At 42.0% G+C, this 24550-nt stretch overlaps 2 pseudogenes; both read left to right on the top strand.

The window, feature by feature from the left end:
- Window positions 1-235: 235 nt before the first annotated feature.
- Window positions 236-23163, top strand: LOC127687949 (N-alpha-acetyltransferase 10-like; annotated as a pseudogene).
- Window positions 23164-23301: 138 nt separating this feature from the next.
- On the top strand, window positions 23302-24318 carry LOC127687948 (zinc finger protein 511-like; annotated as a pseudogene).
- Window positions 24319-24550: the final 232 nt, after the last annotated feature.

Raw genomic sequence — 24550 nt, 5'->3', positions numbered from 1 at the left:
CATTTACCTACTTTCTTCCAGACCAACCTTGGATTTATTTTTATTTACAATGGTGCAGTAGCACTCTTTTTCCAATCTGTACACAGGTGGCATCAGTGAAGGATTTTATCAGCTATGTTTATTTCTTACGTAGATAAACCATATCTACATATATATATATATATCCCTGTCATTCCTGCCCTGCTTCCCAGTGGCAGCTGAGAGCAGGCACCCACATTCATGCCCTTCTGAGATCATGTACAATTATAGGCTAGAAGACCTGATGAACATGTAGCACCACAACCTCCTCTGCCTACCCTAGAACTACTAGGTGAAGCACTCTTTCCATCATGGTCTCTCCTGGGCCCAGCACTCTTACACTGCTCAGGGAAAGAACAGAAATATTTGACTAAAATGGAAAGAGATCCAGATGACAAATCCACAGATCCACAGACAAATCACCTCACTGGCTGTGAAGCCTCCATCCCCCCAAGCCCACACCCCCACCCACCCCTACTTTGTCCTGGTTCAGAAGCTGATGGATCGGGCTTCTCCAGCCATAATAGAGAACTTCAATGCCAAATAAGTCTCTCCGTATGTCAGGAAGAGTACCAAGGCTTCCCTGCATCTCTTTCTTTCAGATCAATGAAGCAGAGCCCAGATACTATGCACTTGGGCAAGATGTATATGCAATGTGGCAAGACCTCGTGCAGATTTCTAGCTCATGAGCCGGCCCCAGGATCTGTCTCCCTTGCCTCATGTCTGGAGAACCCTGTTTATTTCCAGACACTTCCCCCATCCTACCTCCCCAACTCGGTCTCCATGCAGAAGCTGAGGTGAAACCTGAACTGAAGGAAAAGGGCAGGCACATGGTACTGACAGCCATGGAGAACAAAGCAGGGAGCAAAGGCAACATACCTTCCAGCTCAGAAGTGGCCTGTTGTGAGGAGAAGGGTCTGGCCGCTGAGGATGGTGGTAGGAGGACTTCAGCCAGATCAGTAAGACAATGGCGAGCACAGATGTCAAAGAGGAGCCTCTGACTCTGCCTGTACAGAGCCTTCCCCACCTGGTCCCAGCCTGCCTCACCCAATGTGCTTGTATAATAAATGTCACTGTGTAGCCTTGAGGAATATGTGTGTGTGTGTGTGTGTGTGTGTGTGTGTGTATGTATCTGTCTGTGTTTATATGTGTATATATATGTATGTATGTGTATATGTATGCATATGTATGAAGGGGGCTTAGTATGAAGCTTGAGTAAGTGGAAACGGTTACTACATGACTTCATCAGGTTGTCTATCAAAACCACAGAGTGAGTGGCTATGTCAGCACAGTCTTTGTTTTTCACAGCTCTAAAGGTGAGAAACCCAAGATATCCACGTTCCAGGGAGTAAGTGTCATCTCAGGCTTCTTCTCTTGCCTTGTAGGCTCCCGCTCTTCACCTTGGTGTGGCCATATAACCTGTGTGTTCAGGGAGTTGTGTTCTCTGCTATTTTTCATACAAGGGCAGCAATCACCTTCAAAGGGCATCACTCCAAATGCCATCGCACTGGAGATTAGGTTTGGACATCTGAAGTGTCTGGGGTGGGAAACCACAAACATTTCATCCACATTCCACTTCTGAATGAAAAAACAGCCAACATCTCTGTGGCCAAATTTCAAACTTCCCTTTGCCTGGCATTGCAATAGGCATGTGAGGCCTCCCCTGTGGGGAATAGCAGGGCGAGGACCATAAAGAACCTACAAAAGCCCTGTCCGTTTACAATATCAAGCTCAGGCTTGAGGTCTAGGATCTTAGGGCATGGCTCTATCACATTTTATTAGAGGCCAATAGACCAAGCCCAGAGAGATCTTCACTGTAATACCTGGAGAGCCTCTCCAGCCTCCAACCCCAGAAAAGACTCTGGGGAAATGTCTCCCATGATAGAATAGAAAAGGAAGGAATCTCTCTGGATTAGTGGCTCACGAGGGCCCATCTCTTTTCTGCACTCTCACAGGTGATGGTGTTACCTCTCTATGGAGGCCAGCAAGGTGCCTCCCTCCTCCAACTTCTTCTAATGTTTCTTTTAATTTCCTTTAACACTTTACTTCAAAATCTATGAGGCTTCTTCAAGTGCCTGGCCCTAAAAGCAATGAAGCATATTTATCTTGCATCTAATAAATATTATGAAAATTACTCTCTTTTCAGTCATTAATTAATGTACCAGTTAGTAGGGAGTAGCAGGGAGCATCTTTAATCCCAGGACTCAGGAGAAAGAGGCAGGCAGATCTCTGGGAGTTCAAGGCAAGCTTGATACACAAAAGTGAGTTTCAGGTCAGTCAAGACTAAAAAAATCAGATTCTTTCTACACACACACACACACACACACACCACTTAGAAGATAAACCAACCATGATTAATTGTGTTCATGGATTCTCTGGGTGAGAAATTCAAATAGGGCACCCAGGATAACATATCTGACCTCCTTCACACTGGGACTTCAACTAAGAAACTTTGAACAAGGACCAAAGAGATGGCTCATCAGTTAAGATCACTAAATGCCCCTCCAGAGAATCTGGGTTTAATTCCCAGAACCCATATGGCAACTTACAAACATCTGTGACTCCAGTTCCAAGGTATCTGATGTCTTCTTCTGGCCTCTCTGGGCACCATGCACACAAGTGCAACACAGGTTACATGCAGGTGAAACACCCCACACATAAAATAGAACTTAAAAAGGAAAGGAAGCTTTAAACAGTGGAGCTGAGGATATAACTCAAAGACTACGTCACCTGATGCTTCTTCATCAATCATTCCTGGTGCATTTAATAGGTGTTTGGGAGCAGGTCCTGACTGGGAGTGTCTGCAGGCAAACTTGTGTGAGTCTTTCCAGCATGGAGACCTCTTGAAGGCTGAGTTTCTACATGGAAACTCCAGCTGCCAAGAACAAGTATCCCAGCAAGCAAGTTGCATGGTCTTTCGTGTCCTAGCATTATAGGCTGTTTTTTTTATTAAATTATTTATTTATTCACTTAACTTTCCAATATCAGTCCCCCTCCCAGTTCTCTCACACAGACCCTCTCCTCATTTCTTCCTTCCCTTCTCATCTGATAAGGAGGAGCCTCCTCACCCCTCAGCCCCCCCCTCTCTCTCTCACACACACACACACACACACACACACACACACACTTACTCACACACCTGCTCATCAAGTCACTGCAGGACTAGGAGCATCCTCTCTCGCTGAAGCCAGACAAGGTGGCCCATTTAGGGGAATGGGACCCATAGGCAGATAACAGATTCAGGGTCATCCCCTGTTCCAGTTGTTGGGGGACTTGCATGAAGACCAAGCTGCACTTCTGCTATGTTTGAGAAGGGGGCCTGGGTCCAACCTATGGTCTCTTTGGTTGGTGGTTCCGTCTCTGGGAGCCATCAAGGGTTCAAGTTAGTTGACGGTGTTGACCTTCCTGTGGAGTCCCTATCCTTCAAGTCCTTCCCCCAACTCTTCCGCAAGACTCCCAGAGCTCCATCTAATATTTGACCGTGAGTCTCTGCGTCTTTTTCCGTGGGCTGTTGGGAGGAGCCTTGTCTGCAAGCATAACAGTATCATCAAGAGTGTTAGGGATTGGTTCTTGACCATGGGCTAGGTCTCAGTTTAGAGCAGACACTGGTTGGCCATTACCTTCATCTCTGCTCTATCTTTGTCCCTGTACATCCCATAGACAGGCAGGACACATCTCAGGTCAAAGGCATAGGCCATTTTATGTCACTTCTGCTGAGCTCTAGTGTCAAAACTTTAACAAACTGTCAAAAACTCTCAATGAGAACAGTATCAGAGACTGTGAGGTCAACAACCACTTGTCATCAAGTTTGCCATGTTGAGAGGTGGAAGCTTTCTGAAGTTTCTGTACTTAAATAGCATATGCATCTATCTTGAATCACAGAATTTATTTAAAGTATATTCAACTCTAATGAGTAGAGTAAGACACTGGTTTGGAATTCCAAGTGAACAATAAGTATCAGCCTGTGGCTGGGGAAACAGATCAAACACCTTTAAGAAGCTGCTGAAATTACATCTTGACTCAACATTAACCTCAATAAAAATGATATATTACTTGGGGAACAATTGTATTTAACCTCATGAAGTAAGATCAATGCAATTAAAATGACGATTCTCTTGAGGTTGCCATATGACTTGTGCTCTCTCTTTTCATGTGCTTGTAGTTGGGATACTTGAGCAGAGCAAAACTCCCAAAGCTTCTTTTCCAAACCAAGAATCAGTATGCAAATGCTAAGCATAGAATATTCTAGGTCTGTGTTCCTCCTGTGGATGCAAAAGGTCACAGAACTTTCTTCTCTTAAATTATGTTTAAGAGTTTGGGGCTGGGAAACAAAATAGCTGTGGGGAATTTTAATTATAATTTTAGTATGTACATATTTTTCCTTTTTGAAGAAAATATATCTAGCACTTATCTGTTTAAGATTTTCTTTCAGGGAGAATTTTCAATGTTTTTTTCCTTTGTAGAACATTAGAAAGCACAGCCTTCTCATTGCAGTTTATGTCTTCTGTAAACTTGTATCTGGAGCCTGCTTTATTCTCTATAGAGGAAGATGTTCAGTGAGAAAATTTAAGAGTCACAGGTACATTTAAAAATCACTCTTACTGAATTCTAGCGGATGAGCTGAACAATGGGCATCTTACGACCAACAGCCTAAGCTGGTTTTGTTGTTGCTTTTATTTTTGTTTGTTTGTTTTTTTTTTTTAAGTCTTAGTGAGTCTTCAAACTTGGGAGTTTTCTCAGTGAATCTGAGAATGGATTGTGTGGCCAATAGGAGCTGTTTGGTAAGAGGCAAACAATTTTAAAAGTATCAAACACAAGCACAAAAGTTTGTGAAATGCTATATGTTCTATGAAACTTGTTTTTTAATAGATTATAAAATCTAATAATTTAACTCATATAACCCATCCTTGCATAAGTTTATCTGATTTCACCTCAGATATATAGGGATTCTGGATTTCATAAACAAAGGAAATTATGTTTTTCAGCATCTTCACACAAGGATTCAAAATTTAAACCGTGGATAACGGAAAACAACTGATGACATCTCCCTCCCCCCTCCCAAAAGGCCCAACCAAACCCAAAGCCACGCGTAAAAGGAGGAAATCCAGGGCATGCCTATGTTAGCAGGAAAATGACAGAACACATGAGTGGTTCCAGAACGCTAGCTTCAGGCGAGGGAAAGATTTCCTGCTCCAGGGCCCAGGGGAGTCATTTCTAATTAATCACCTTCTCCTGCCAAGTCCCCAAGCATCCTCCGATGCTGAGCACCATGCGGCTTTTGCTTACTGTTTGGCACTGGCATGCAGATGAAAGCTATCTGCCATTTCCAGTGAAATGGCCCCAGTGAGCCAACACTGAAGATGAAGCCTTGGCATAGCCAATGTGATTTAAAAAAAAAAACCAAGGTGTGCAGCAAATAAGATTTTCTGAGCCAAGCCGCCCTGATATGGAGCCATGATGAGAAGATTCCAGCAGGCTTCCAGAGGCTCCAGAGGCAGCACTGAGCAGGGTGAGCAGCCAGGCCAATGAGTCTCTACTCAATATCTTTATACCTATCAAATAGGGAGTGTGGTAACTGTTTCTCAAGGTTGTTGTGAAGAGTAAAGGAGATAAAGCATTAAAAAAAAAAAAATGGTGTCTCTCACTGTCTGGTCCGGATACCAGTCATGTGACTTTTAGAGTCCACTTGAGAGAAGATCCTTGAGCAGAGCTTGTGGGTGACTAGAAGGGCTGGAAAGTTTTTGCTTTTGTTTTTGTTTTTTAATGTTAGTCAAAATCATTTGCTACAGGTAAGTGAAAATTTGGGTCCTCTTGTTTGACAGTGACCAGTAAGTAGCAAACCAGTCACCTAAGGGGAAGGTAAGCCAAAATAACACTGAAGTCAAACACAAAATAACACTGGTATGGTGACGCATATGCCTGTAATCCGAGCACTAAAGGCGCAGAGGCAGGAGAGTTGCTGAAAGATCAAGGCCAGCATGATCTATACAATGAGCACCAGGTGAGCCTGGGCCACAATAAAGAAGTCTATCTCAAAAAAAAAAGAAAAAAAATTAAAAGGAGAACACAAAATACAGTTCCAGACAGTGACCATTCCTAGTATTCACCCTGGTACTTATTAGCGTCATCCTTCAATTAAGGCGAGCCTTTAAACTCACCCAAAGGGGCTCATCAAGATGTTAGATGGACAATGCGTCAGATTAGCTCAGGAAAGGAGCAGAGAACTAAACAGCCTTCAGAAATTAGCTCTACTAGGAAAATGTGCCTTAGGGCGGGAGGGCATTAGAAGGGAAACTACACCGGGAAAAAAAAAAAGTGAGAGCTTAAAAGAAAACAAATGCTTCCTTTGGGTGGTGGTTTGGCCATAAGAATGGCCCTTATGGGGTCATATATGATTAAATGTTTACAGGGAGTGGAACTGTTTGATAGGAGATGTGACTTTGTTGCAGGAACTGTCACTGGGGGTAAGCTTTGAGGTTTCAGGCCCATGCCATGCTCTCTCTCCTTCTCCCTCCTTTCTCCCCTCCCCCCACACACTATCTGCCTACAGATTAGGATATAGCTCTCAGCTACTGCTGTAGCACCATACCTGCCTGCTTGCTGTCATGCTCCCCACCATAACAGTCATGGAGTCACCCTTTGAAACTGTAAGCAAGCTTTCTTACATAAGTTATCTTGGTTGTGGTGCCTCTTCATAGCAGTAGATCAGTAAATAATACACCATGTGATTTAGTCTGAGATAGTCTACAGGTAAGGAGAATGGAGGAGTCAGGTACTAGGTAGCATCATAAATTAGGATCCATAAAAAAAAATAGCACAGAAGAGCCTTTTAAGTCTCTATCCCAAGGAGAGGGCTATAAGGAATGGGAATGGGGTAGGAGTAGGTATATGGCTTAATTTCTTTAGGCTATAAGATTTGGACGTTTAGAGTGCCGGTGCCTTAAAGGGTCAGATTTCTGATCTAACAGAGAGGAAGGATTGTTTGAGATAGCCAGGGACCAAGCTCTCTGCACAGGAAAAGTTGCTTTCCTAGCAGAATAGAGAGGTCAGTAATGTCTCCTTATTTTTAAGATGAACTTTGGATCAAGGCAGATATTGAATATTGTTTTAGGTAGTTAAAAATGTTAATGACCTAAGAGCCTCAGATGAAGTGAGAAACCTCAGAAAGGACGTTGACTTGATGGTAAGGCCTGTGGTGTGTACTCGTAGGATCCAGGAAGCTTCTGATAGCAGCAGACCAACAGAGGTTGATATCCCCTACTTTGAGACTGAAGGAGAACAGACCTGCAGATGGGATCTTCCATCCCAGCCTTCTTCTGCCCTCTCAAGTTCCCTGTGCTATGTCCTTCATTGTTCTGAGTAAAGGCCTATTTATTTCTGAAGAGGCTGATTTATTTTTTTTCTTTTATTTCCACATGGGCTGAATCAATCCCAACCTAAGCATAGTAATATAAAATTTGTGATTTGTATATATTAATGAAATAAAATACAGTGCATATGGGACATTAATGCCACATACATAATAGCAGAAAGTATGAAAAAAATATCATGAGAGGTGAAGAGTGGAATCTGGAAAAGAACTAAAGTGTAGAGTAAAAGAATGGTAAATAACAAAGATAAGAATAAAGCTAGGTGTCTTCTCATTCCATAGTCCTGTCAGGAACAAGAAAAGTAAACAGGGCTATAAGGATTCAAAGGGCTCATCTCGGTCATTCTCAACAATTACCAGACCACTTAATTCAATTGCTCGATCCCGATCCCTTTAATTAAGAAACAATTCACTCTTCACAATTTAGTCCCTTTGACATTCAACTAGTGCTTCCAACCTGTAAAGGGTGAGTGCTATCAATCAAATTGGAATAGCATTGATGCTCATTTCCATGGAAATGGCACAGAGGTAGGTTCTCCTGTAAATGTCTACTCTAATACCATAGCCATTAATCAAGCCAGATTTTCTTTTCAGCTAATATTTGCTAACTGCTTGCCTACCAGGCATCATGTTGCTCAGAGTCCAGCATAGCCTCCCTGTTTTAAGGTAAGTATGGGGGGGGGGGTTCTAAAACAGAGTGAACAGAGTGAGGGAAAGTGCCTTATATTCTCCTTCACCCATTTCAGTGGTCCTCCTGGAATACTCCTAGAGCATAAGACTGATGAGTATAGAAAAGAATGGCACATTTTCTAATTTAAAGTTTTATGTGAAATGGAAACCTTTAGATGTGACATGAAGACTCAGGAAAAACTTCATAGTCTTGACCCACTAACATCATTGGCCAATGATGTGCCAACAGATGAAACTTAACAGAATGGAAGGATTCCTGCCACCTGGTGATGTAGCTGCTACTATCTATGGTAATGTGAGTCATTCATTGTCTTAGCTAAGGTTTCTATTGCTGTAAAGAGACACTATACATAGCTATGAGTGTCTTCATAAATTGGAGAGATCCTATGCCAGCAGCTTAACAACACATCAGAAAACTGTAGAACAAAATGAATCAAATACATCCAAGAGGTATATAAGGCCAAAATAATCAAACTCAGTGGGGGATATCAACCAACTAGAAAGAAAGAGAACTGTACAAAAAATCAACAAAACTAGGAGCTGGTTCTTTGATAAAATCAACAAGATAATAAACCCTTAGCCAAGCTAACTAAAGGGCACAGAGACAGTATCCACATCAACAAAATCAAAAATAAAAAGGTAGACATAACTAAAGAAACTGAGGAAACTTAAAAAAAAATCACCTGATCCTACTACAAAAGCATATACTCAACAAAACTGGAAAATATAGATGAAATGGATGATTTTTTTCTAGACAGATACCAAGTGCCAAATTTAAATCGGGATCAGATAAGCCATCTAAACAATCGTACAACCCCTAAGGAAATAAAAGCAGTCAATAAAAGTCTCCAAACCAAAAAAAAAAAAAAAAAAAAAAAAAAAAAAAAAAAAAAGGAGAGAGAGAGAGAGAGAGAGAGAGAGAGAGAGAGAGAGAGAGAGACTATAACCGCAGCAATTCTTATAAAGGAAAACATGGCTTACAGACTTCGAAGTTTAGTGGTTTAGTCTATTATCATCATGGTGGGAAACACTGAAGTGTGTAAGCAAACATGGTGTTGGGCTCTGAGAGGTCTACATCTGTATTAGCAGGCAGCATAAAGGCACTGACTGGGCTGGGCTTGAGCATTTGAAAGCTCACCCTCAGTGGCACACTTCCTTTAAGAAGACCACAACTACTCTAATAAGGCCACAAGTCCTAATCCTTTCAAATAATACCACTCCCTATGAGCCTATGGGAGCTATTTTTACTCAAACCACTACAGGAATTATCCATTGTGTCTGTGCGATGTTGGCAGTTATATACAAGTGTAGAGCATGCATATAACATAGCACATGACCCTTCATAATAAAGGACTGTGCTCATGATTTGTGTATGTAACACATAGTACTCGCTTAAAGCGTGTCATAGAAAGTAGAAATTAGCTTCTTCTGAATAGGTGATAGAAGCTAGAACTCCTTTCTGCAAAACAAGTCATAAAACTGAGAGAGGTCTGTCTTTCCCTTCTCTCTAGAAAACCCTCATCTGACCCACAGCTCCCCAGAGAGGCCAAAAGTACAGACATGTGTACATAAGCATGCATGTGTGTATGTGTGTGTGTGTGTATGTGTGTGTGTGTGTGGTTTTTACATGTTTGTATATGATTATATGTGTTTGTAAGTCATGTCCAGTATCTTCTTCAATAATGTTCCATGTAGTTTTCCATATTTTTTTTTATTTGTTTTTTGGTTTGTTTGAGGTTGAAAGGCTATGCTGTGGCTCTCATGTAGAGGTCAGAGGACAACTTTTGGAAGTTAGTTCTCTTCTACTTTGTGGGCTTTGGGGATCAAACTCAAGTTGTTAGGCTTACAGCAAGTGCCTTGACCTATTGAACCATCTCACCTCCCCCTCTATACTAATTTTTTGAGACAGGGTCTCCTACTGAACCTAGAGCTCACTAACTGGCTAGGCTGGCTAGCCACTGAGCTCTAGGGATCTGTTTCCTCATTCCCCAGTACTAGGATTAGAGCCACATACCCCCATGCCCATCGTTCACATGGGGGATAAGAATTTGGACCCAGGTACTCAGACACCTTATGGAGTGACTCACTTCCCAGCACTAGATCATATACTTTTGTTGGACCACATTTCTACACAGTATGAAATTAGTTTTCTCTGGACCTCTGGGACTTCATTCCTGAAGGCTCTCATCAGTCAAAACTATCACTAAATAAATTTTGTATGCTTTCTCTTGTTAACCCTCTGTTATAGCAATGTTGGCTATATATGTTGATGTTTTGGTGTGTGAAGAAAGATATCACCTCTTTCTGCCCCTTGGTATCTGTGGTAAATTGTAGGCAGACCCTGAGATTGGAATGCAGCCTTTGCTGGAGTGGGAATCAAAGTGACACCCTGGGAGTTGGAATATGAAGAGAGAGCCTCTCTGAAATGTTGAAGAGTTTGGAATTGTGAAAGAAAGAATGCATGAAGGAAGTTTAAGAGATGGTTTTTATTGTGGCTATTGCAATAGAGAGAGCATTTCCCAAAGGAGAGTGTTTCAAAGAGAGTCAAAATGTTTCATTAAACAAATGAATGACTAAGAAATAGTCAAGGTGGTTCTGCCTGGAAACCTGCTGAAGGATGACATCAGTCCTCTACCATGCTGTCTGCCATAGTGCTTCAAGTTCAGAATTTTGAGACTTAATACCAGAGAGGATATGTAAGCTGCTCAAATGTTATGAACAGGGATGAAACCAAAAGTCAGATCAACACTGAGGATCTGTGATACCAACGAACCAACTGCTACCATTTGCTCTCATTCTAAGGTTTTGACTTGGTTTCTCACATGTTCTTCCTCTTGCTTTTTGTCTTTCCTTTTACTGGATTCTCTGGATCCCAGTCTAATCATCCTGACCTAATTGGATGACTTGGGCTCTCTAGATCTTACCTTTTACTTCAACTATACTAGCTCCAAAAGGGTCAGCACAAGGATTTTACCCATGTTATTGAAAAACATTATGTCCTCTCCAGCTCGAACCTTAGATCTTGCACCTGGTCACAACCCTATACACTATAGGAGTTGTCCGGAATGGACAACCTTTCCTGGCTAAGGAATGTCAGTAACCCCTGTAACCAACTTAGCTTAGCTATCTCCCCACAGACAGGTTGCTCTATTACATGGGCAAGGGTTTGTGACTTTGATCAAGACTCAGACCCCTGCAGGTTAGGCCTGTAAGAGAACTGAGATGTAACCTCTGGATTTCCACCCGTACCCCAATTCCTAAATAACAACTTAGAGTATTATTTATTCATGAATAAATGCATAGGCCATAAACTTTGGCTTGTTCCCTGACTAGCTCATAACTCATATAGCCCATTTAAACTATTCTAAATCTGCCAGAAGGGTAGTTACCTCTCCTTAGTTTCATGCATCTGATTTCCTCAGAGTCCAGGATGAGTCTCCCCAACACCTGACTAACTCCCAGAGTTCCTATCTCTCTTCCAGATGTCCTGCCTTCTAATCCTGCCCCAGCTCATTGGCCATGAACTCCTTATTGGCAGGTAATGCTTCCACACAGTACAGAAGAGATTTTCACCACAGTGACAAGGTCAGTTCAGAGTTGAACTCTTCAACTCCTGGGCATTGAAGCCTTGAACCCCATAATAAATGCTAAGGTAAACTGTAGTCAGAATTCACAAGCAATGGCTTCAATGAATTACTTAGAATAATAACTTGAATCCATTAGCCCTGAAATGAGATGAATAAATTTAACATCGTCCCAGAAGATGCACTAGGGAGAAATATGACGACAAATTACATGGTTATGAAATTATGCTTTCAGATGAATAAGCTCAGTTCAGGGTTCTGCTTCAGAAAAACATAAAAACTAATAAAATGCAAAACATAACCTATATTGCTGAAGTTTCCCGAGCAGCCATCTAACAAAGGAAATATGTGTCTCTACCAAGGCACTGAAGAGCTCTGTGGAGAGAGAAAGACTTCAAATAAATTCAATTATGATCCGTGGCTTGGATATGTTCTGGCCGAAGCCCATAGAAAAGCAAGGCATCTTATACACTAAGGCTTTCTGTTGGAGACAGATATCAAAAAATAGATTTTAATTTCTGTGACAAATGACTTTAGTGCACTTGGCCACATCAGTACCATTAGTATGAATTTAAAGAAAATTAAGCTGAACCAAGAAACTTAATAATGCCTTGAACTTATACATCATTCTGCTTAAGGTAGCTCCTTTTTTCTCTCAACACTGTGAAAGCCTGATATTTAAAGTAAATCATAAGGTTTTCCAACTGCATTCCACCTTTCCTCCCAGTTTCATTCACAGTAATCTTTGGTAATTACATACTGATTTCCATATAAGGTCCTTCAAGAGTTTTTGCAAACATGAATTAAGCTTTTCAATACCCCAGCAAGGGAAAAGGACAGCTTGAGAGCTCAGAGTCATCTGCATGGTGTGATGGTGGTTGCAATGACATTTGTTCCTGTCACTCAGAGTCAGCACACAGAGCTTTAACCTGTGGGAAGAGAGGAGATGTGCTGATTCTGCCAGAATTACAAATGACAGCACAATGCCTCTGCTTGCTTTAAGGAAGATGGGATGACTTTTCCTGTGAATTAATTGCTCTCTTACAGAGGATGCAAAGATATTTTTAAGTTTAACTCTGAATAACTGATGCAAGTTTTACATTATAATGACATTTTAAAATCCATTTGAATCCAATGCTCTGTCTAGCCTGTACATAAATATTTTTTTAGTAACACCTTTAGGTTCTGTGTAGCTAAGACAGTTGAAAATGAGAAATGATCATACAGGGCAAAATTAGAGAGCAGCTCACTTCTGCTCCGTACACACGACCATATCCTTCCTTTTAAATGTAGAAACAACAATGCCACCTTTAGACTACAGGTAAACAGAGGAATGGATAAGACAGGGAACCAGATACTCCTTCCCAGTCCTGTAGATATGAGCCAGAAAGATCAAGATGATTAACAAACACTTGTTCTGTTAAGCCTACTAAAAATTTGTAAGGAAAATTTTAAGTGATCTTCTTTCAAGCCTTAGCTTATAAATGATTACAAAATAGTCCAGCAGCATGGGCTGCCGCTATCCAGCACTCTGACAGGAAGGCTGGTGTTCCCAAGCCACTGAACAGTTTTGGCAGTTGATGCTGGCAATTAGTTTTATATCCAGATCTCTAGCCCTGCCCATAAAACTGGAGTGGGACACTATCTACTATTTCTTGGTTCTTGACTCTGACTATACCCCATAACGATGTGAAGAATGTGGATGCAGTTGAGCATAGAACTTTGGTGGAAATTCTTCAAAAGGCTCACAGGAAGGATCACTTGAACTCAAGAGTTCAAAGCTATCTTAGGAAACAGAGAAACACTGACACCTGGAAACAAGTAAGCAAACAAACATCTTTGAGGCTGAGGTGCTTGTGGGAATTTTCAGAGTGATTTTTTTTTCTTCCATAGCCTTAGGGGGGCAACTAGGGCCAAACAATGTCTGTGAGGGCACCAATTTAAAGACAAGGCCTCAGCCCAAACCCAGAAGGTGCTTGCACAGTCCCCATTCCTGTCTGTGACTCTCATCTTTATCATGGTAAGTAGCTGCTTGCTGGCTTGAAACATGAGCCAGAGATGGGGAGGGACCAGCTAAGTGTGTCCTCATACTAAAAACCAATGGGTTTTCTGCAGAAATATTGTCCATGACACTAGTACCCAGCTCACTCTAGATGCCATCCACATTCTATGATGACACTGAAGACTAGGCCCCTGAGAGGCCAGGTTGAGTTAAAGAAATATTCCAAAAGGGGAATCAATGCATCTGGCTTTAAGGAGCAGAAGCCCAATACTGTACAGATATATAGGCCAGTGGATCAAGAAATCCACCCTGTAAAAATAGCTTGCAGAAAAATTGTAAAACAGGCCAGCTGGGAGTTCCTCAAAGATGAAACCTAGGTTAGCATTTAGCAGAGGAAGATATTTTATTTTTCATCTCTATCCCCTAGCCAATCCGTACGAAGAGACAAATGTTCAACATAGATTTATGATAGGAACACATTAATTGTGTGGGAAAGGATAAGGTTGTGATTCAGCCAGGATTGATATCCTGATATCTTTAGGTAATGCCACAGAAACTACATTAAGGACATATTGAATCACAATGAAAAAAAGTTTCTTTTCCTGTTCCTTTTGAGTCCTTCTGATTATACCAAGATAGATATCTTAGTTAGCTGTAGGTCTTGGGCATCTTTCCGGAATTGGACAATATCTCTTTTTAATAAAGAATGAGGAGTACAACGGTAAGCAGCTGGCGAGAAGGCTTAGTTTTCATCTGTATCTATTTATGCACAATCTCTTATTCATGGCTAATGTTCTTCAATTTGTATTAGTGATTTAAGGCTTCCTTACAAACTGCATTTGCTTATGAAAATATGACGTGGTATAAGAAGATAATACACCAGGAAGTACACACATATAACAAATATTTTAAGAAGGAGGTACTCCTTTATCTCAAAATGTATCCATCTTTTTAAAAAGTTAGCATGTTTTTATTTTTAAGAAAGACATCATTGCCAGCTTACTACACTTAGGGAATATATCAGAGAAACTATGCCTAATTTTTTAGAATTGTTGAGCAGTGAATGTGTTTTAAGAGACAAAATCTGACCTCCAACCCCTAGACTCCAAGCAATCTTCCTACCTCAGCCTCATAGGTAACAAGCAGGAGAGGCGTGTTTTAACACTGTGGTGCCTGTAAGTAATTTCAGTGCTGGGGCCAAACCCAGAAGCTCAGGTTGGTAGCTAAGCTCTATCTGCCAAAAAGCCACACCCTAACCTCGAATAACATGTATTTCAAATATAAATCATCTTTGATTTATTATCCACATGTATCTCTAACTCTGTTTTCAGATGGAAACCCTTAAGAAATGTCCAGTTTAACCATATGGGTTATGTAGAAAAACTCCCCCTTGCTTTTATCATTCACACCAGAACAAGGAGTTTTTAAAAGCCAGCTTAAAAATAGGCATTCGAAAGATAAATAGCCAGGACAGAGAAAAGGGAGGGGGAAAGATAGGCGAATGGATGGAGAGAAGAGAACTTATGGGACATATGGGGAGGGGACTGGGAAAGTGGAAAGCTTTTGGAATGTAAACAATATAGAAAATAAAAACATATAAAAAAAATTAAACATTATTCCAATCTTAAAAAAAAAAGAAAAAAGAAAAATAAATAGGCAGTGGGGCTAGCTAAGCTGGGTGACCTTTATCTGCTTAGTTCCTGTGTGGCCAATTTATAGATTGAGTCACTTTGTGAGGGAGGGGAAGGAGAAGGAAACAGGGTAGTTAAGGAGATCAGAGGAGGAATATGCTTGTCTTAGTGAGGTTTCTACTGTTGTGATAAACACCCTGGCCAGAAGAAACTTGTGAGGAAAGCGTTTATTTCAGTTTCTTTCTTCTTGTTCATCTTCCAGAGAAGTTGGGAAAGGAGCTCGCTGAAGGAATGTAGAGGCAGGAGCTGATGCAGAGGCCATGCAGGAGGGCTGTTCACTGGCTTGCTCTGCATGGCATGTTTAGCCTACTTTATCTTATAGCACCTAAGATCACAATCCTAGGGGCAGCCTCGCTTGCTATAGCCTGGGACCTCCCACATCAACCACTACTTAAGAGGATTCATTGTAGACTTGCTTGCAGGCCAATTTATGGAAGCATTGTCTCAATCGAAGATCTCTCTTCCCAAATGAAAATGGCTTTAGCTTGGGTCAAGATAACAAATAAATAAATAAATTAATGAAAAAAAAAACTCTAGCCAGTACAATGTTCACCATGCAATACATACATGAAAACTTTAAAAATTAAAAAGAAATACTTTAGACAATAGTACCTTGCATAGGTAATAAATCCATTCCCAGAAGCCCTAAGGTTATTAAATGAAAATAGCAGTGCCTGAGATCAGCTATGTTCCTGTGAATTGGTGTTCAATGAGGCTCCTAAGGCCCCTGAGACAATCGAAAATTGTCTCTACTGGTTGCCCACCAGAATTGCATGGGTAAGACCCTATTGCTGAAGACAATAATGGTAATACAGTTTGGTTGCAAGAAGTATAGAGAAATCAAACTTGGACTGGGCTGGAAGCTTCCTTTCTAAGTTTTTATAGTGCCAGGACATGCCATGCAAGTTGACAAAGGACAATTGTCATCTGCAGTCTCATTTAGGATGGTCCATTCCTAATCTGCCAGGCGAGCTGTGCCTACTAGTGCAGTAGTGGCAGCACTGTTTGGGGGTAACAGGCTGCTCTATGATTGCGTTTGAGGCCTGCCACACAGCAGGGATTTTATATCTAGCACCGGAAACCTGGTCAAAAGTCCATGATGAGGTCACGGAAACTACTGCTGCTGTTCCACAGAGTGCCCTTGATATTCTTGGTGCCTCTGCTCTGTCAGAGGAGCTTCTCTTAATCGCAGGTATCAGCTAGTACAGACCTGTAACTGGTCAGAGTGCTGAAAAAAAGTGACCATTGAATATTTAGGCCTAAACCAGGCATCTGTGTCACCCCCTCCAGTGCTCAAAGAACATCATGGAAGATGGATCAGAGATAATGTAAGAGCCCGGTGAGAGCGACTTGTAGAACTGCTGACTTCTGGATGTGACATGGCCATCATACTCTTAAACGCTCAGCAGCTGTGATTAACTGAACAAAACTTGCCCAAGAAAGACAAAACCATCTCAAAATAGGTTTTCCAAGGTTGGTGAGATGGTTCAGTGAGTTCAGGCCTTGCAGGTGGGCCTGATGATCAGAGTTCAATCCCCAGATCCTGAGATAGAAGGAAAAATACTAATTTCTGAAAGGTTTCCTGGGATCTTCACACATACATTGCAGTATACAAAGGCCTGCACCCACACATGCATCATACCCACATGCACCCAATAATAATAAATACATCTGAAAATAGGTTTCTAAAGGTAAGCAGTTATGCAGTGAGATAAGCCAGATGAATGCAATCTGCTTTGTTCCTATGTTGTCAATTTATAGTTTGAGTCATTCTGTCAGGACATTGCGGAGGACATTGATCAGGACATTCTTGCCTATGTTCTTGTGGCTTCTGTAAGTTTTCGCCTGGTTGATTTGCAGTGAAGAGTGAGGTTGAGATCTCATGGTCATTTGTGTACATTGGTACCATCTACTCTCCTGTGTCACCGAAATAGAGCCCAAGCAAACATTAATGGGCAGCTCGTTTTGATTATGCTTCTATACAAAGCGATGTCTAACAACAATAATTTAAAACATAAATAATAAACATAACTACTGTCAGAAAATTGGGCAAAGGGGGGAGAAAAAATTTCTGTGAATTCCATACTACAACACCCACATTGCCTAGGTGCAGTCCTACTTAATTCCATCACTGTGAGTGTGCATGTGTGGATGTGAGTGTGCATATGTGCATTGTGAGTGTGCACGTGTGCATTGTGAGTGTGCATGTGTGTGTATGAAGTTGCAAGATGAGCGAATACACTTTATCGGCTCCATTCTTTCCTCGTCTTGCTGAACAACTTTTTTTTCTGAGAGTGTTTCGTGGTGTTTCCTTATCACTAAAGGCTTCAGTGTATTTCCTATGAACAAGGACATTCTCTCCTACAAACACAGCAAGAAGTTCATCATTGATACAAATCTGGTATCTAATCTATAGTCTATACCAGTTTCCTTAATTAGCTCAACAATGTACTTTATAGCGTTTCTTTTCCAATTGGGAATTTAATCAATGATCACACACCAAAACTAATGGTGATGTCACTTCAATGTGACCAAATCCTTTGGGTTTCTTAACCTTGATACTTTGAAGATTTTATCCAGTTGTGTTAAAAATATCCAGCAACTTGAATATGCCTGATTTTCCCCATGATTAGTAGGTTTTTACACAGTTGCAAATACTATAAGCATCATAAATATTTCCTTATGATATTTAGGGGTCTTAGCTCTCTGTTTACTTCATAATATAACATAAATATATTAATATTGCAGTGAATACTTTAGACATATATTGTCTTTCAAGTTTTTTTATTATTTCCTTAAAATGTGAATACCGGAAATAAATCAGTACATGGGAGTATCTTTGAAACTGTGTGATGTAAATTTCCTAGCTGCTTTCTCCAAAGGGCCTGTGCAGTTGACCAGTGACAGCTGATACCCCAGTTAATCAGGCTCCACAGGTATCGAGACTGAAGGTTACATTTATCTCCATTCATTTAATGAGCACTTAAAAAATTCCACTTGGAGAGAATTTTAATTTGTCTGTATAGTATTTAAAGTTAAGAGAGAAATTTTCCTCTATGGGATTTTCCAGCAGTGGCTGCTGTTTTGACTTCACACTGTTTTGGTTTCTGTCTGTTGATAAGGACTACGTTCTGACGTGCTGTTCTCAGATGTGTCTGCCTGGCTAAGACACCTGGGTCTGTTATCTGATGGGCACTTACTCTGCGGGTTCATCCCCAACCCAGTTTTTCCTTGTGCCTTATTCTCCACCTACACTATTTGCAGTCCACTGACAACGTGTTCTTTCTTGCCTATGGGATGCTGGCACTTCAAGGGAGGAAAATTAATTTTCTCTTTATTCTTCATGTGTATGTCTAGGAAACCTCCCTGCAACTAAGACAGACTGATACAAGAGAAATGGGCACAGGTGTGTGGACATGTGCTGTTTCCCGTATACAGAAGGAAATGCTCAGGCTGTGTAATTCTGAAAGAAGTCCCTTTATTTTTTTTTTTCGATGTATTCTTTATTTACATTTCAAATGATTTCCCATTTTTTTTCTTCCCCACTCCCCACAAGTCCCATAAGCCCTCTTCCCTCTCCCTGTTCCTCCATCAACTCCTTCCCACTTCCCTGTTCTGGTATTCCCCTATACTGTTGCATTGAGTCTTTCCAGAACTAGGGGCCACTCCTCTGTTCTTTTTGGACATCATTTAATATGTGGATTATTTCTTGGGTATTCCAAGTTTCTAGGTTAATATCCACTTATCAGTGAGTGCATACCATGATTGATCTTTTGAGACTGGGTTACCTCACTTAGTATGATGTTCTCCAGCTCCATCCATTTGTCTATGAATTTCATGAATTCATTGTTTCTAATGGCTGAATAGTACTCCATTGTGTAAATATACCACATTTTTTGTATCCATTCCTCTGTTGAGGGACACCTGGGTTGTTTCCAGCTTCTGGCTACTACAAATAGGGCTGCTATGAACATAGTGGAGCATGTGTCCTTATTACATGCTTGGGAATCCTCTGGGTATATGCCCAGGAGTGGTATAGCAGGGTCCTCCGGAAGTGCCATGCCCAGTTTTCTGAGGAACCGCCAGACTGATTTCCAAAGTGGTTGCACCATCTTAAAGTCCCTTTAGATCCAGGCTTATACTGAATATCAATAAAAGACAGCATAGTTTTAGAGAAATGATGAGAGAAAGAAAATTTCACAAGTTTGGCAACTTGTGGAAAGGCAGCTGAGCTGGACTTTGCTATAGATGTTCCTTGGGGGCTCTTTCTGTGTGAATCAGGGCTTGAAGCTGTCTTTGGTGACAAACTTTCACATATCCTCCCCAAAAAGAGAGGGAAGACAGCTCTGCTTTTGCAGAGGGATATCCTACTGTTAGGAAAATGAGGAGCGAGCAGGAAACCTTTCTGGTATTTGCTTCTCAGTTGCCTAATTTAGCTCAAAATAACCTGCTGAAATGAGACGCTTTCAAGTGCCAATCTCAAGTCCTCTTAGCACAAGGTTGTTCTCTATCCCCTGTTCTCTTCCTCAACATCTCTCGCACCCAGACTTCGAGGCACCCGTTTGGATGTCATTTATTCTATCCGGAGATACTCCTCCTGTTCAAAAGATTAAGTCTCATCTTTCCTACCCACCCACCTCCCCACTGCCATATTATAAGGATCAGCTTTGCCTCTCTGTGACCCTCGTCACTTGGCACAAGGCTCAATAGATTTGCTGCCTTCATAAGCACAGAACCTGTGGGGAATGAATCAAGGAGGCCTCTGGCTTTTCAGTGCCCCCCCCCCCTTTATTTTCTCTTGTAGACAAAACTCATATGGAGACTACAGACTCTGCCTCTCTGTCACTCTGTTTCTGTCTCTGTCTCTCCATCACTCTGTTCCTGTCTATGTCTCTCTTTGTGTCATTCTGTCTCTCTGTGTGTCTTTCGGTCTCTCTCAGTCTCTTTCTGTGTCTCTGTCTGTCTGTCTGTCTCTCCCCCCTTCCCTCTCCTCCTCCTGCTCCCCCTCTCTCCCTTCTTCCCTCTGTTTGTAATGCTGTCACTGTTCATACAAGGCTACTTTTTCAACACTGGAGCCGTAAAGGTTTGAAGCCACTGACTATGGAATAATAGTGAAAGGAAGAAGTTGGAGTCAAAAGAATAAGAGATGGTAGGAGAATTCATTTTTTAAGATGTAAAGTTCTTGAAATCCTCTTCTATATACTTTGTCCACCTGCTAAAAACAACTCTGTAAATAAGGGTACACTATCCAACATGCTAGACTTTAAGCACATATGTCTCCTTAGACTAAATTAAGTTAAAACTTAGTTTTTGAGCCACCCTAGCCACATTTTGAGTGCCCATTTGCCCTATGTATTAGTGACTAATAATAGTAAACAGCAAACATACAGTCCATCATTGTGGAAGGGTAGCACTAGCTCAGAGTTCAAAGTTTCAACATGCTAAGTTCCTTCCAGAAGAAATCCACACGGAAACATCTGAAGGCCACTTCTACTAATACTTCTAATAAGTCTTTTTGTTTGTTTGGTTGGTTGGTTTTTGGTTTTTTCAAGACAGGGTTTCTCTGTATAGCCCTGGCTATCCTAGAACTCACTCTGTAGACCAGGCTGGCCTTGAACTCAGAAATCTGCCTGCCTCTGCCTCCCAAGTGCTGGGATTAAAGGTGTGTGTCACCACCGCCCGGCTCTACTAATAATTCTGTTGGTGCAGTTTCCAGTAGTTCTGGCTAACCTTAACAACCGCATTTTGTTTTCCAAGTCATTCTTTAAATTAGCAAGTTATCAATGGGAAAGATCATCCTGTTATACAGTGACTTTTAGTTTTTCCTGATCACATTGACTCTGATTTTGATACATCAAACTATTTGATAAAGGCAATCATATTTTGACTTATTTCATTATAATTAATTTAGCTGTATATAGAAATTAAAATAATATCTACAAAGGCAAATGTCTTGCTTAGAAACCTTAAAAACATATGCCCTACATGTAAGTAAAGGGCTAAGGTTGTAACTCGGTGGGAAAGTGTTTGCCTAGCATTTATGAAGCCTGGATTCAGTTAGCAACAAAGCACAGCAGCAGCAGCAGCAGCAGCAACAACAACAACAACAACTAAACACACACACACACACACACACACACACACACACTATCCTGGTTATTTCTTTTTCAACTAGATTTAGTCTAGAATCTCCTAAGGAAAGGGACCCTCGGCTAAGGAACTGCCTCCATCAGAGGGCCCAGTGGTGGCATTTTCTTGGTTGCTGATTGATGTGGAAGGGCCTGGCCCACTGTGGGTGGTGCCATCCATGGGCACTTGGGTTTGGGCTATATAAGAAAGCATTCCACCACAGTCTTTGCCTCTGTTCCTGCATTCAGGTCCTACCCTGACTTCCCTCAAGCAAGGATTATGTCCTGGGAGTTAAAAGATTAAAAACCCTTTCCTCCTCTAAGTTTTTGGTCAGAGAAGCAAACTAGGATGCAAACGGGATCCATCTTCACCTTAGAATACTGGTTTGGAATGTAGCTTAGTAGTGCATTAGGTTCTTAGCATAGCCAAACACCCAGATCTAACCCTCAGCAACACACACACACACACACATGCACACACACACTTCATCTCCCCACCCTAGAAAACTAGTAATTTAAATAAAGAAGTGTTCCCCAAAGTGGACACCAGGCTATAGCATCTTGAGTCACAGAGCTCTTGTTCTTTGAGGAAGACTGAGAAGAAAGAAGAGGACACATCATTTCACATACTTTCTCTCTTGGTATCAAAACAGAGATATACATATGAAACTGGAAACAGTCATTCAAAGACCTGGGGTTGAAGGGATAAAAGGATCATCTGTCTTTATTTGTCCATGTCCTGGTTATTACAGGCTAGGAGGTCAATCTAGGGTCATTACTTCTTCTATGCCTCGTTTCATTCCTCTTTGCCTACCTTTGATGCAAGCATTATTCTGATTGTTTTATTTCCTATATTGTACCTAATGAGACTGACTCATTTAAGTAGTCCAGACTTACATGTCTACTAAATGAGGGACACTGGATCCCAACTTAGAAAGTCTAAAGCCAGGGCACCAGAACACTAGACAAATTCCTGCCTGGCCTTTGTAAAGAATTATAAGTACATTTGAACATGACTCTGGTGACCCTATTTAGGCGGTCTTTCTCGGGTTTGCTTAAGAATATTCATTTACTGCTCTTCATGTGCAGAGCGGCCCCAGCATGCTGGCTTTAATAAAAAATTTCTCCTGCGTTTTGCATCGATTTCTGTCTCTGCGTGGTCCACTCAGGGTAAGTTACAACCGGTCGAGTCTTACATTTGATGAGTTGGCCAGGAATCTACCTCCTGCGGCAACGTGAGTCCCAGAGACAGAGACGCTCTGGACTCTGTGGGAAGTCGGTTCTTTTGGGCTCAGTGGCGGGAGGCCGCGGCCCAGCCATTCGGTTCTTCTCTTGTGGCGCTTGTGGCAGGGACGCGTTGGTATTTTAGTTTCTGTTTTCCAAGTTTTGCTAAAATCTGAATTATCTGGTTCCTGCGGCATGTGCAAGAGCACCTGATATCTGTTTTCTCTCTGTGTGTTAATTAATGTCTTGTTCTGTGTCTCTGGACCTAGACGCCAGCCTGTGGTAGGGTCGAGCTGTCTGTGTGCTGATTGTTTTTCTCTGTGTTTGCTGGTATCTTGTTCTGTGTTTTTGGACTTAGACCTACGACATTGTTTGGACATTAGACGGACTGAAAAGCAACTCTCTGCTTCTCCGTAGGGATCTTAAACTTACCGAGCGCCAAAATCGGGTCATGTGACTCAAGCGCGCCAAGTTGAAACAAAGGAGAGATAGAATATGAGGACCCCTGGTGGGGAAAAAAACGGAGAATCTGTTTTTTCTTTTTCTTTCTTTTTTTCCTGAGCATTCTTATTCAGGAATTCCCTGTGGGTGGAGAATGGAATTCGGTATCTTTGACTCCAGGCAAGGGAAAGAAGATGGAAAGAAGGTGTGGAGCTGAAACGGTCTCTGAACAAAGAAGGGGTCTCCCTCAAACAGTAGATTGTTTTGATTTTCACAATAGATGTGATGTTGAGCTTTGTGGTTATATTATTCCTTTGAGAGAGAGAGGTCAAAGTAAGGTTTTTTTCTGGCTCAAGGATGTGCTGATTAAAAAAAAAAAAAGGAATATTTATTTACGCAGGTGGTGCCCCAAAGGCTGCAGTGGCCACAGTGCTTCTTCCCTGCATTATATTCCCACCTGGCCAGGGAGCCTGGAGCAGCCTAATTGCTGCCTGTGGAGCAGAACCCTGTGCCTGGGGAGACACCCTTCCGGTTTGCTCTACACCCCGTGCGCTTCCCTTAGGATCGTGAAATCTTCGAGGGCGGGGATGTGCAGCGGCACCTGTACTTGTAGGCCATGTTCTTCACTCAAGTCCGAGCCGCTGGAAAAGTCCATGGTGCCTGACAGGACCTGGCTGGTCAGGTGCTGGCTGTTGCCAAGCTTCCGCTGCCATAGAGGACTACGAGCACCACTACCATGCAGAGTGCACGGAAACACCTGCTCCTTCTGCAGCCGTGCCTTCCCCTCAGGGCATTCCATCCTGGAATGGCATGACTCTCTGGTTCAGATCCTGGCCCAGAGGTAAGATGTTCACCAGCGCTTGCTTGAAAGCAGCACACAGAAGTTCAAGACCAGCCAAGACCAGAACACGCGGTGAGGCTACACCTGTACCCTGCAACACCTGTACCCTGTGGATTTCCGATTGATAAGCCCAAGACAGTGGCCCAGCCATGCCAGCTGCAGCAGATGCAGAGCCTTGAAAGATGACAGTGGTGCCATGAAGCTCTGTTCTGAACCTTGCTGCCCCTGCAGGAGGACCTGCACCACAGAATACCTACTATTATCTGTTTTTGCCAGGGTGCAGTCAGAGAATGTAAAAGCACCAAGAAGCAAACAGACAAACACCACTGATGGATCCCAGCTAGGAAAGCCAGACAGACTTTTAGGGAGTGGTGTGCCAGGGCCTTTCTCTTGCTTCTGGATCGATGCCCTAGCTGGATCCTCGCCAGCTCCTTATTTCCATCTCTGGTCACTTGAAGCAACCAGTGTGTAGAAACCCAGAATCTGCAGATTCCAGAGACAACCAGGACACACCGAGGGAGAGAGATGGAGAGACTACCTTCCCTGCTCTGCAGTGGTTGCT

Source organism: Apodemus sylvaticus, chromosome 6 (assembly GCF_947179515.1).
Source record: "Apodemus sylvaticus chromosome 6, mApoSyl1.1, whole genome shotgun sequence".
NCBI lineage: Eukaryota > Metazoa > Chordata > Mammalia > Rodentia > Muridae > Apodemus > Apodemus sylvaticus.
Note: the sequence above shows the minus strand (reverse complement) of the source record. Positions and strands in the feature narration are given on the sequence as shown.